Below are 13,437 nucleotides of genomic sequence, written 5' to 3' on the forward strand. Positions count from 1 at the left end.
TGATAAAGGCCCCCCAGGCCAAAACACGTTGACAGACCCCCATTTGACATACCAGCCTGAGATACACGGTGAGCACACTTTCAGTATGAGCCCAGTTTTAGCAGCAGTTTTTTGGTGCACCTGTATTTTTTTCTTTTTCCTTTAGGCATTCGGACTCTGCAGCCTCTGTCCTCACTTTGCCTCCGGATAACCTGCAACTACTTCAGCCGGATTCATACATCTTGGACTTTCTTTTTTTCTCTTTCCCCTTCATTTTTTTTTTCATTTTTTCGTATTTGGACTATTTTTAATTAATTTTTTAAAATATCATTATATGTATTTTATTTATTATTTTTTTGAGCTGTTAATATGTTTCTATTGCTGCAGCAATTACCAGCTCTAACATATGCAAATTTAACACTGTGTTTTAATATGTTTTAATATGTATTTATGAGATTCATATACTAATTTTTATGTTTGTAATGTTTTGTTGCTCTGTATTTGTAAACTAAAATAGTATTACCAGGTAATACTTAAAGTGATGGTCAAGTATGACTATCTACATCTTGCTATCCTAATGTAACTAGCAAAATAATGTGACTTTCATTCATCATTTCGCCATATTCATTCTAGTTTGTGCGCTATCTTATATTATTTTCCTACCTTACTAATATTCATCCTCCTCCCGTCGATTGTCCGCCATTGTTTTTTCTGCCGTCACGTGTTTTTATTATCCAATTACAGTACAGGCCACTCGGGGAATCAGCTCTAAGTAAAAACACCCTTATTCAATTCTGCGCATGCCCTAGCTCCGTAAACGCGGTGAGACAGAGATTAGGATGCAATTACGGAGCTAGGGCATGCGCAGAATTGAATAAGGGTGTTTTTACTTAGAGCTGATTCCCCGAGTGGCCTGTACTGTAATTGGATAATAAAAACACGTGACGGCAGAAAAAACAATGGCGGACAATCGACGGGAGGAGGATGAATATTAGTAAGGTAGGAAAATAATATAAGATAGCGCACAAACTAGAATGAATATGGCGAAATGATGAATGAAAGTCACATTATTTTGCTAGTTACATTAGGATCGCAAGATGTAGTTAGTCATACTTGACCATCACTTTAACAGTAAGTCTTGCTACCTGAACTTATTGAATATCACCTGTGACACATAAACCATGTGTATCCGGTACTAGATATGATTTAAAGTTACACTTCAACTCCTATGTGAAACAGCTTTCCACACACTTTAAGCACTTTATACAACTTAGTTATTATTCCTATCTCCTAATTTAATGTTCTCATTCACTTGTACTGATTTGTAATAGTATCCTTGATTGCAACTTTTTAACCCCTTTTTTTATGTAACCTTATGTGATTTTTTTCACACGGAGAGATTTGTTACTTAAACTGTAACTCAAAATGTTACAGTTTTTTTTTACCACATTTTTTATCGCATTTCTGTTCCACTGTATCTCATTTTTATGATACAGCTTACATTGATATACACAACTAGCACACTATATGCTTTTTTAAATTGCACATCTTTAAAACATTGCAGCACACAAATTGCACATTTTTAAAAAAAACATTGCAGCACACTTCCTGCACTTTAAAACATTGCAGCACACAAATTGCACATTTTTTAAAAACATTGCAGCACACTTCTTGCACTTTCATATAGGGTTTACGCATCTACGCCGCACTCAAGCCACCCTCTTTTGAAGGAGGCGCTCCTTTCCAAATACTTGTGTAACCACGTACAACTGTGAATGGGGGATTTTGTTTAAAAGTAAAATGCTGTTATTAGATATAGCAGTTTATTTTACACTGTCCCTTTAAACAAACTGACACAGATGGACAGGATAGAACACAGTAAGTTACTGATTAACTGCCAGCGCACAGCATGTAGCAAGGCTCTCAAGCTTACTATCTAAAGGAGACTGACGCAGATAAGGAGAGGCAGAAACAGGAGTGATTTCAGAGGTTAAAAATTATGGGTACAAATATAAGCTGCCACAAAGTTAGTTGCCAAGAGTGGGGAGTGGTACTGGGGGTTATTATTTTCTACTACTGATTAAACTTTTCTAGTTAAACTCCTTCTTTTCCCTATGTGATGATTTCACTCCATGCAATGAAATGTTTACTTACAGCACAGGCAGCATCTGCCAGAGTGCTCATCCTACAAAAGCCACAAAACATATGGATGGCACTCACTGGTCCTTTAAGTAAATGATACCCTCTATTCTCATAGAACTATCACAGGATGTTTTATGCATGAAACACCCCCTTCATCAGACGTTTTATACACCATGTAATAGCTTTGTTTGCATATGGAGTTGTATAGCACACAAGTTTTATTTTACAAGGCATAACAATGCAGCTCCTATGCACAGAGCTCTCTCTGTAACCTCCTGCACTCCCTGACACTGCTTCTGGGCAAATCACAATAAGTGACAGCAAATTTAACTGACACTGCAAACACATAAATCAATCTAAAAAAACACTATTTCTAAATACAAGTATCTGATGTTTATCTGCTGTAGCTAATTGCTCTACCCTTCTTCCACTCTCAACCAGGTCTGTTATTGTAGCACACCCAGGTCTCAAGGTCTAGAACAAGTCTGGAAAGAATTCTAATGCGTGGCATTAGAAAAGTATGTACATCGATAGCACTCAACACCACTATTAAACTAAAGTGGTAGGTTTCATAAAGGACACAAATGGAAATCCTCCAATAGAAGGGGAGAAAGGGATAAAATTTTACTTTTTAAATCTACATTGGTGTTTTAATTTACAATTTATTAAAACACAGTGTGTTAGAATGAGTGAGTCAAAGATAAGGGTAAATTCCCAGTCGGTGAATACCTCTAATAAATCAGGAGGAAATACCCTTAGGATTAAGTATGTAGGGATCTATACCTGGAATATAGCAACTGTATATTGCCAAATATTGGCTGAATTAATTGACAGAGTGGCATAGGGAAATGATTGTGTTCCACTGGAGTGTGGATGACATGGGATATACCACTTTAATCTCTGGGTGTATAATACATATATAAATAAATCATAGAATGATGTCGGTGAATCTACTTGGGTAGAAGTGGAATACCTATGCACACCCTGGGGGTCGAGTTTAATAGAACCACTTGTAACTGTGTTAAAAGGGTTACCGGGCGCTAGACTGCCAGCGGTGGAAAAGTTTCCAATTGTATAGGATTAGTGATTCTGCTGTGAACCTTACGGAGTACCCCTTATATTAGACCCTGGACAACCGGTGCTATAACTTTTAATGACGGCTGAATCCTGAGCAGGATTCTGAAATTATTAGCTATGTACAAAAATGCGGTTTCTGCTGCTATAATAGGTGTACTAATAGGTGTTATATATTAAACCCAATAATATGGGTAGGTACATGCTAGGATTAAAATATCTAGCCAATATTAGGTGTGCATTGATTACTAATTGTCAGGATCAATGGGCGACCTTACTGGAGAGACTGAATAAGTTAATACAAAAAAAATTTCTAAATTGTCATAGGTAGTCAGCGTTTCCACTTATTGGTTATCAGCATTACATATGGATTGTAACTAAATATATATTAGTGTTAACCACGGCCTCATTTACCACCTCTTATATGGATTGAGATTATATTTATGCATCAATAGTGCTACTCATTATATATCTTTGTAGGTAGTTAGCGAGGGTAACTAATAGAGTTGTGTCATGTATTCCCAAATGGTTTAAAATCCAAATTACGACATCCCACACTAACATATAGAGGCTTATTTATCATAGTTCTGTCGGACCATCTGTCGGATCTCGGAGCAGGCGGTCAGGGTTATGGAACATCAGTCTTTAGGCCGCTGCTTCATAACTGGAGTTTCTGGCCAGCCTGCAGGCTCGCCAGAAACACGGGCCGTCATAGTCCCCATAGGCTTCACCAACAAAAAAATATAATATAATAAAATAATCTTTCCAGAAACGGATGGATAATTTAACTATTCATACATGTTACTGTATTATACGTAAACCCAAATAGTGAGCTATAATTTCTAAACTGCCGTTAATGGGAAGCGTTACCACTTGTATTGTACTCCAAGATCACATGTAAAATGGAACTAAATAGCTATTAGTGTTTAGTCACAGCCTTGTTTGCCACCTTTTACATGAATTATGAATTTCGATTAGGCTACCGACACTACCAATAATTATATGCTTTTACAAATAGTTGTATACAGAGGCCCAGGATGTCTGCCGTTAGCTGCGGTAGTTTGTATTAGTGGATGATATGCTTACGGTATACCCACTCTCATATCTACTTAGTTTATAGTATAAAGAACCCCGCAAGGGGATAATGGTTAAACTAGTAGTATTGATTTTTGGCTAATAGTATTTGTGCTGCTAAATGCGGCGACACATATCGTCAGCCTTTAATTACAACGGTTAGATCAAATAATAGGTTACTTAAAGCTCAAATGAAAATCTCACTCATTCACACATCTGCTTTTAAAAAAAAAATAGACAGAACGTCCCCGCTAGCCCTGACATGTTTCGCTTTTCGGCTTTGTCAAAGTCCCTACATACTTAATCCTAAGGGTATTTCCTCCTGATTTATTAGAGGTATTCACCAACTGGGAACTTCCCCTTATCTTTGACTTACTCATTCTAACACACTGGCATCTACTTATCAAGCTCTCAACCGCAAATACGCTGGAATTCCGCAGCGTATTTGTGGCGAGCCTGATTCCCCTTAGTTATCAAACCCTACAGACCGGCAAAAGTAGAATTTTTTTACGTAAACATACAATCCGCCGGGCAAAGTCTGACACAGATCGATGCTTACGTCATTACAGATGTTCCGAATGCAAATTCGGCATTATCTGACTACTTTTGCTAGTTAACAAATTCCAAACAGGTACGCTCGCCACTATTCCGGCACAGCGCACCTGGTTTTCAATCTGCCGCCCTGGAGGCGGCGGATACCATAGGAATCAATGGGAGTCTGAAAGCAGCGAAAGCTTATGTTATTAACCCCTAATCTGCCGCCCGCCACCGCCACCACCTATATAAAGTTATTAACTCCTAATCTGCCGCCCGACACTGCCGCCACCTACATTATACTTATTAACCCCTAATCTGCCGCCCCAACACCGCCGCCACCTACATAAAGTTATTAACCCCTAATCTGCCGCCCGACACCGCCGCCACCTACATTATACTTATTAACCCCTAATCTGCCCCCCCGACACCGCCGCCACCTACATAAAGTTATTAACACCTAATCTGCAACCCCCTACACCGCCGCCACTATGTTAAATTTATTAACCCCTAAACCTAAGTCTAACCCTAACACCCCTTAACTTAAATATAATTTAAATAAATCTAAATAAATATTCCTATCATTAAATAAATTATTCCTATTTAAAACTAAATACTTACCTATAAAATAAACCCTAAAATAGCTACAATATAACTAATAGTTACATTGTAGCTATCTTAGGGTTTATTTTTATTTTAAAATTATATTTTATATTAACTATTTAATAACTTCCTAGTTAAAATAAATACAAATATACCTAAGTTACACCTAACACTACACTATAATTAAATGAATTCCCTAAATTAAATAAATTAAATACAATTAAAGTACAAAAAAAACAAACACTAAATTACAGAAATAAAAAACAAATTACAAAATTCTAATCTAATTCCTTCTAATTTTTGTTGAAGGAAGGTACCTTTAAGTGATGTCATCCAAGATGACGTCCCTTAGATTCCGATTGACTGATAGAATTCTATCAGACAATCGGAATTAAGGTAGAAAAAATCCTATTGGCTGATGCAATCAGCCAATAGGATTGAAGTTCAATTTTAGGATTGAGCTTGCATTCTATTGGCTGTTCCAATCAGCCAATAGAATGCAAGCTCAATCCTATTGGCTGATTGGATCAGCCAATAGGATTGAACTTAAATCCTATTGGCTGATTGCATCAGCCAATAGGATTTTTTCAACCTTAATTCCAATTGGAATCTAAGGAACGCCATCTTGGATGACGTCACTTAAAGGTACCTTCATTCAACAAGAAGATGTCGGCCGAAGAGGATGCTCCCCGCTCGGATGTCTTGAAGATGAAGCTGCTCCGCGCCGGATGGATGAAGATAGAAGATGCCTTCTCGATGAAGACTTTTGCCCATCTGGAGGACCACTTCTGCCGGATTTGTTGGGGACTTTGGCCCGGTTGGGTGAAGACTATTGGTAAGGTGATCTTCAAGGTGTTAGTGTTAGGTTTTTTTAAGGGGGTATTGGGTGGGTTTTAGAGTAGGGTTGGTTGTGTGGGTGGTGGGTTTTAATGTTGGGGGGGGATTTGTAATTTTTTTTTACAGGCAAAAGAGCTGATTACTTTGGGGAAATGCCCCACAAAAGGCCCTTTTAAGGGCTTTTTGTAATTTAGTGTAGGGTAGGGCTTTTTTTTTTACTTTGGGGGGGCTTTTTTTATTTTTAGGGGGATTAGATTAGGTTTAATTAGTTTAAAAATCTTGTAATTTGTTAATTATTTTCTGTAATTTAGTGGTTTTTTTGTACTTTAGATAATTTTATTTAATTGTATTTAATTAATTTAGTTTAGGGAATTAATTTAATTATAGTGTAGTGTTAGGTGTAATTGTAACTTAGGTTAGGTTTTCTTTTATAGGTAACTTTGTATTTATTTTAGCTAGGTAGTTAGTAAATAGTTAATAACTATTCTATCTAGTTAAAATAAATACAAACTTGCCTGTAAAATAAATATAAACCCTAAGCTAGCTACAATGTAACTATTAGTTATATTGTAGCTATCTTAGGGTTTATTTTATAGGTAAGTATTTAGTTTTAATAGGAATAATTTATTTAATGATAGGAAAATGTATTTAGATTTATTTAAATTATATTTAAGTTAGTGGGTGTTAGGGTTAGACTTAGGTTTAGGGGTTAATAAATTTAATATAGTGGCGGCGGTGTAGGGGGACAGATTAGGGGTTAATAAATATAATGTAGGTGGCGGTGGTGTAGGGGGCGGCAGATTAGGGGTTAATAAGTATAATGTAGGTGGCGGCAGTGTAGGGGCGGCAGATTAGGGGTTAATAAGTATAATGTAGGTGGCGGTGGGGTCCGAGAGTGGCGGTTTAGGGGTTAAACACTTTATTTAGTTGCGGCAGGGTCAGTGAGCGGCGGTTTAGGGGTTAATACATTTATTAGAGTTGCGGCGGGGTCCGGGAGCGGCGTTATAGGGGGTAAACAGTATAATATAGTGTGGGTGTTTAGTGACAGTATACCAATAAAGCTGGGAGAAAGTCGAAGAGCAGCGAGATCGATGACTGTTAGTTAACAACAGTCCGCTGCTCATCGCCCCGTACTTGGTGCGCAGCTTTTTGACAGCTTTTTTGGTAACTTTGGAGAACGTATTCAGGTCCGCATATATTAGGCGATCTTAGGCGAGCGTATTGGTGCCGTTGAATGCAAGTAAGTTGACGGCTTGATAAGTAGATGCCACTGTGTTTTTAAATCTACATTGGCGTTTTAGTTTACAATTTATTAAAACTTAAGTTTTATCCCTTCACCCCTTCTATTGGAGGATTTCCATTTGTATCTTTTTTGAAACCTACCGCTTTAGTTTAATAGTGGTGTTGAGTGCTATCGATGTACATACTTTTCTAATGCCACGCATTAGAATTCTTTCCAGTTGTTCTCTCTGTTTTTGTACAGCACCGCTTTCCCCCCGTTATCCTTTATTATAATATTTTTAACCCCACAGTATTTCAGGGGTCTGATATATTTTTTACTACTGGGACACACCACCTGTAGTGCTATTGTTTTTCTCCTTTTACCCACTAGAAAAAATCTGCTCTACACTGCACAACAATTTCTTCACAGTGAAACATACAAAACAAATAGATAACAAGCAGGGGACATGTTGCCACACTCTCTCACTGTGTATTCAGCTGTGCTTTCAGGGTGACACGGCACCTGTTCATGAGGGCTCATAAGTTTAACCATATTGCTGCACTATAGTATCCTCACTAGAACCTACATCTAATCCAAGACCAGATAGCATTCAGACATGGCAACACATTGTAGTAGAAACAGGGAACATTATGAGGGCAAGCAAAGTGGCACCACTCGGGTACTTCCATTTTTATTGCAGAACTGTAGCAGTGCACCGCCAGGCAGCCAACACCATAACCCCCGCTGATTGGTTGGGGAGGTACCTTTATGTAGGAAGAAACAGCACTGGGCTAAACATTTTCACTTTTGTGCTTGAAATTCAGCTCTTGTTGTCAGGGTATTGGACCCAGCAAAAAGGAATAGCGTGTAATGACACTATGCTCACCTCAACAATTTATAATAAACATATATATTAGCTCTCTATATAATCATGAAACTGCACTGTGAATAAAATCTGCATTCTGATAATGTAATTTATAAACAAAAATGAGGCAATAATAAAAATGATAGGAATATCAAATCAGCAATGATGAAAGAACTGTGGTGCTAATGAAGTGATTGGTAAATGTATGCTCAGAATATGGCACCTGAACTAGGATTTTTAAAATATAGAGAAATGTTTTTTAAAACAATTTGGAGAAAAAAGTGCAATTAGAACTCAACTTTGATTTAGTATAAATGTTTTTGTTTTTTTTACACTCTGTGTGATATATTTAGTGGTGCACCAGGAAATATATATACAGTATAATTTGCAATGTGAAATGTTGATTAATTTTGTACAATTTTAACCACACCAACTAAAATGTATTATTCTGATTAGAAAAATACTTTTCATAGCTGATTTCCGTTTCATTTTTTATGTGACTTTTTGCATCACATAATATTTGGGTGCTATCATTAACACACTGCATCATTTTTCTTGATATATCCAATTAAACAGTTCAGAGGAATTCAACTTCAAGCAGAAAAATATCTTTGCCTACATGATCCCATGTCTCAGAATATTATCATGACATTCTGTGCTTAAAGGGACATGAAACCCAATTTTGTTTTATTCATGATTAAGATAGAGCAGAGCGGGGGGGGCGGAGCTAGCTGCCATACTAAGCAGACGTACTGTGTGTGAGCTCCGTGCATTTTCAACTATAAAATTGGATTTCAGGTATTAAAAATACTCTTCTTTATGGGCATATAACCTCTCCACAGTATTTCAGTGGTTTGGGGGTATGTCAGGAACCAAGCAAGGAGCTGGCAGAGAATTGGAATCCCTGCAACAGGTGGCATAATATTCGGAGGCAGCGTGTATACTGCAGCATCAAGAACCTTAGCTATTCAGTGCACCTTTGGCCATAAAACATGGAGGAGCTGTGCTTTTATTTTCAAGCAAAGATGGATGAGCTTGAACAGAATTTGTGCAACAGGATTGACAGACTGGTTCTAATTTTGCAGCCCACGAGGGAGCCAATGGCCTATTTCGCGCCAGAGATGGCGACACACAGACAACCCGTTGACTTGGTGCAGAGCACAGCCGAGGAGCCGGAGGTAGAGGATGGATTCACAAAAAATGAGCTTATCCTGCCTAAAGTGTCATTCCAGGTCAGCCCCACTCCGCATGAAGAAGGGAACAAAAGCCCCTATCTCCCGCTCACTATTGGGAACAGGATAGCATGCCTCCGGGTTGACTCTAGGCATGAAGTTTGGCTGAGGGTGCTTGGGAGTGCGGCCGACTCCCATGCGCGTGAAGATATAATGCTGCGCATCCTGCAGCCTACAGAGGACGGTATGCTGTCCTGGCGTAGAGGTGAAGGTTAAGTTACAGGGGCACACTCGCAATGGGCATCGCACAGTTTGACTTTTTACCTCCAATCTGAGAGCTTGGCTCCGCTTGTGACTCACTGAAAACTTTTAGAGATACAAGCCCTGTAAGCCCATATATGTACTCTAACTGCTCCACTGATTTTGAACTGTGTACCAGGGGACAAGGACCAATAAGTATATTAGGCATCAGTTAAGAATGTGCCCATGACATTGGTCTGCACCCTCACACTAAATATATAGGCTGCCATACCTGTTAGAATTGCAACATCCCCTGTTTGTGCAGATCGTTATGGGTAATTTTGATGGTTTTAGGGCCAGTAATATAATTTTGCAATGTGTTTTTGTACATGCTACAATTTAATATATTCTCCCCTGGAGATGCATCATACCTATATACTCTAAACGTTTTCTTAGACATGTGTTATATATTTAATTGATTGTGTGTCATTTCCAGGCTAGTCTTGGGCAGTTATATTCTCAAGGACAGATTTTCTATATACTGTGATGCCTGCCTTACTAAGTACCTATTCTATTCTATGTATGAGTAGCTTATACTATACTGTCTGCCTTCTAGATTAAGGAGGAGAACTACATAATCAACCTCTCTAGAGCAAGGGATAAGTTAGATTTCCCTCTACCTGTGTCAGTTGTGCATGTTTCTAACTCTAAAATTTAGAATTTTTGTACCCTAGGTTTGACTGACACCTGGCTATCTACTTATACTCCCTGTATCTGATGTGATTATATGTATATAGTTTTATAGTTCTTATAACACACACAGAGAACATCTCTATATAGAAGGAGCAGGTCACACACAGCATTAGTTCCCCCCCCCATTGAGTTAATTTCTAGGGTAAAGAGGTGACTTCGTCACCCTCCATAATTTAGGGCAGATTTAAGAAGTCTCTGCCAATTCTTATCCTTACTATGTTTATAATGGCCCTCTTATGTTGCTATGTTGTTTTTTACCATAGACCTGTAATTGCTCCACAGGGGGCGAGCGCAATACTTCCTATAGAGCTTTTTTAGCCTGTTAAATGGTGCTTCCCCCTGAAGCTCATACTTTTACTCTCTCTAGTGCTGCCTACCTGTGGAGAGTATATGTTCACGATTTATTCATTGAAGGTCAAGTAGAGGCCTATGGAGTCTTCCTCCGACTGAAGTCCATAAGTGACTTTATACTTTGTGGAGGATGTACGTCAGGTTAAACTGGTTGAAATAGGAAAAACTGAGGTACTATTTTATATGTTCTCTTGTGTGTATATTAGGCATCGCTACTTACATTTCAAGGGCTTCTGCCCTGCATTGTTCTTGGAGGATTATACTTCAACTTGGTATAGTATAATGAATCTCACTTGGTAGATTTACCTAAACACTGTATATTGTGCCTGTGATACCAAGGAGGTTGTACTGGATTGTTGATACTGTGATATCCTACTACTATGTCAGATGCATATTGAGAATGTACAACTCTGAAAATTATGTAATGTTTGCTTGCAGTGTACTCTACCTTATGAATGTAGTGATGTCTATATATTTACCTCAATAAAAATTATTTAAAAAAAAAAAAAAGATAGAGCAGAGCATTTTAAACAACTTTTCATAAACCTATGTTATCAAATGTGTTTCATTCTCTTGGTATCCTTTGTTGAAGGAGCAACAATACACTACTGGGAAGTAGATGAACGCATTGGGGTATATTTATCAAATGTCTGGCAGACCTGATCCGATAGTGCGGATCAGGTCCACCAGACCTCGCTGAGTGCGGAGAGCAATACGCTCTCCGTATTCAGCATTGCACCAGCAGCTTGTGAGCTGCTGGTGCAACGCTGCGCCCTGCAGATTTGCGGCCAGGGGGGTGTCAATCAACCCGATCGTACTGTTAAATTTATTAACCCCTAAACCTAAGTCTAACCCTAACCCTAACACCCCTTAACTTAAATATAATTTAAATAAATCTAAATAAATATTCCTATCATTAAATAAATTATTCCTATTTAAAACTAAATACTTACCTATAAAATAAACCCTAAAATAGCTACAATATAACTAATAGTTACATTGTAGCTACCTTAGGGTTTATTTTTATTTTAAAATTATATTTTATATTAACTATTTAATAACTTCCTAGTTAAAATAAATACAAATATACCTAAGTTACACCTAACACTACACTATAATTAAATGAATTCCCTAAATTAAATAAATTAAATACAATTAAAGTACAAAAAAAACAAACACTAAATTACAGAAATAAAAAACAAATTACAAAATTTTTAAACTAATTACACCTAATCTAATTCCTTCTAATTTTTGTTGAAGGAAGGTACCTTTAAGTGATGTCATCCAAGATGACGTCCCTTAGATTCCAATTGACTGATAGAATTCTATCAGTCAATCGGAATTAAGGTAGAAAAAATCCTATTGGCTGATGCAATCAGCCAATAGGATTGAAGTTCAATTTTAGGATTGAGCTTGCATTCTATTGGCTGTTCCAATCAGCCAATAGAATGCAAGCTCAATCCTATTGGCTGATTGGATCAGCCAATAGGATTGAACTTAAATCCTATTGGCTGATTGCATCAGCCAATAGGATTTTTTCAACCTTAATTCCAATTGGAATCTAAGGAACGCCATCTTGGATGACATCACTTAAAGGTACCTTCATTCAACAAGAAGATGTCGGCCGAAGAGGATGCTCCCCGCTCGGATGTCTTGAAGATGGAGCTGCTCCGCGCCGGATGGATGAAGATAGAAGATGCCGTCTGGATTAAGACTTTTGCCCATCTGGAGGACCACTTCTGCCGGATTTGTTGGGGACTTTGGCCCGGTTGGGTGAAGACTATTGGTAAGGTGATCTTCAAGGTGTTAGTGTTAGGTTTTTTTAAGGGGGTATTGGGTGGGTTTTAGAGTAGGGTTGGTTGTGTGGGTGGTGGGTTTTAATGTTGGGGGGGATTTGTAATTTTTTTTTTACAGGCAAAAGAGCTGATTACTTTGGGGCAATGCCCCACAAAAGGCCCTTTTAAGGGCTTTTTGTAATTTAGTGTAGGGTAGGGCTTTTTTTTTACTTTGGGGGGGCTTTTTTATTTTTTAGGGGGATTAGATTAGGTTTAATTAGTTTAAAAATCTTGTAATTTGTTAATTATTTTCTGTAATTTAGTGTTTTTTTTTGTACTTTAGATAATTTTATTTAATTGTATTTAATTAATTTAGTTTAGGGAATTAATTTAATTATAGTGTAGTGTTAGGTGTAATTGTAACTTAGGTTAGGTTTTCTTTTATAGGTAACTTTGTATTTATTTTAGCTAGGTAGTTAGTAAATAGTTAATAACTATTCTATCTAGTTAAAATAAATACAAACTTGCCTGTAAAATAAATATAAACCCTAAGCTAGCTACAATGTAACTATTAGTTATATTGTAGCTATTTTAGGGTTTATTTTATAGGTAAGTATTTAGTTTTAATAGGAATAATTTATTTAATGATAGGAAAATTTATTTAGATTTATTTAAATTATATTTAAGTTAGTGGGTGTTAGGGTTAGGGTTAGACTTAGGTTTAGGGGTTAATAAATTTAATATAGTGGCGGCGGTGTAGGGGGACAGATTAGGGGTTAATAAATATAATGTAGGTGGCGGTGGTGTAGGGGGCGG

Source organism: Bombina bombina, chromosome 6 (assembly GCF_027579735.1).
Source record: "Bombina bombina isolate aBomBom1 chromosome 6, aBomBom1.pri, whole genome shotgun sequence".
NCBI lineage: Eukaryota > Metazoa > Chordata > Amphibia > Anura > Bombinatoridae > Bombina > Bombina bombina.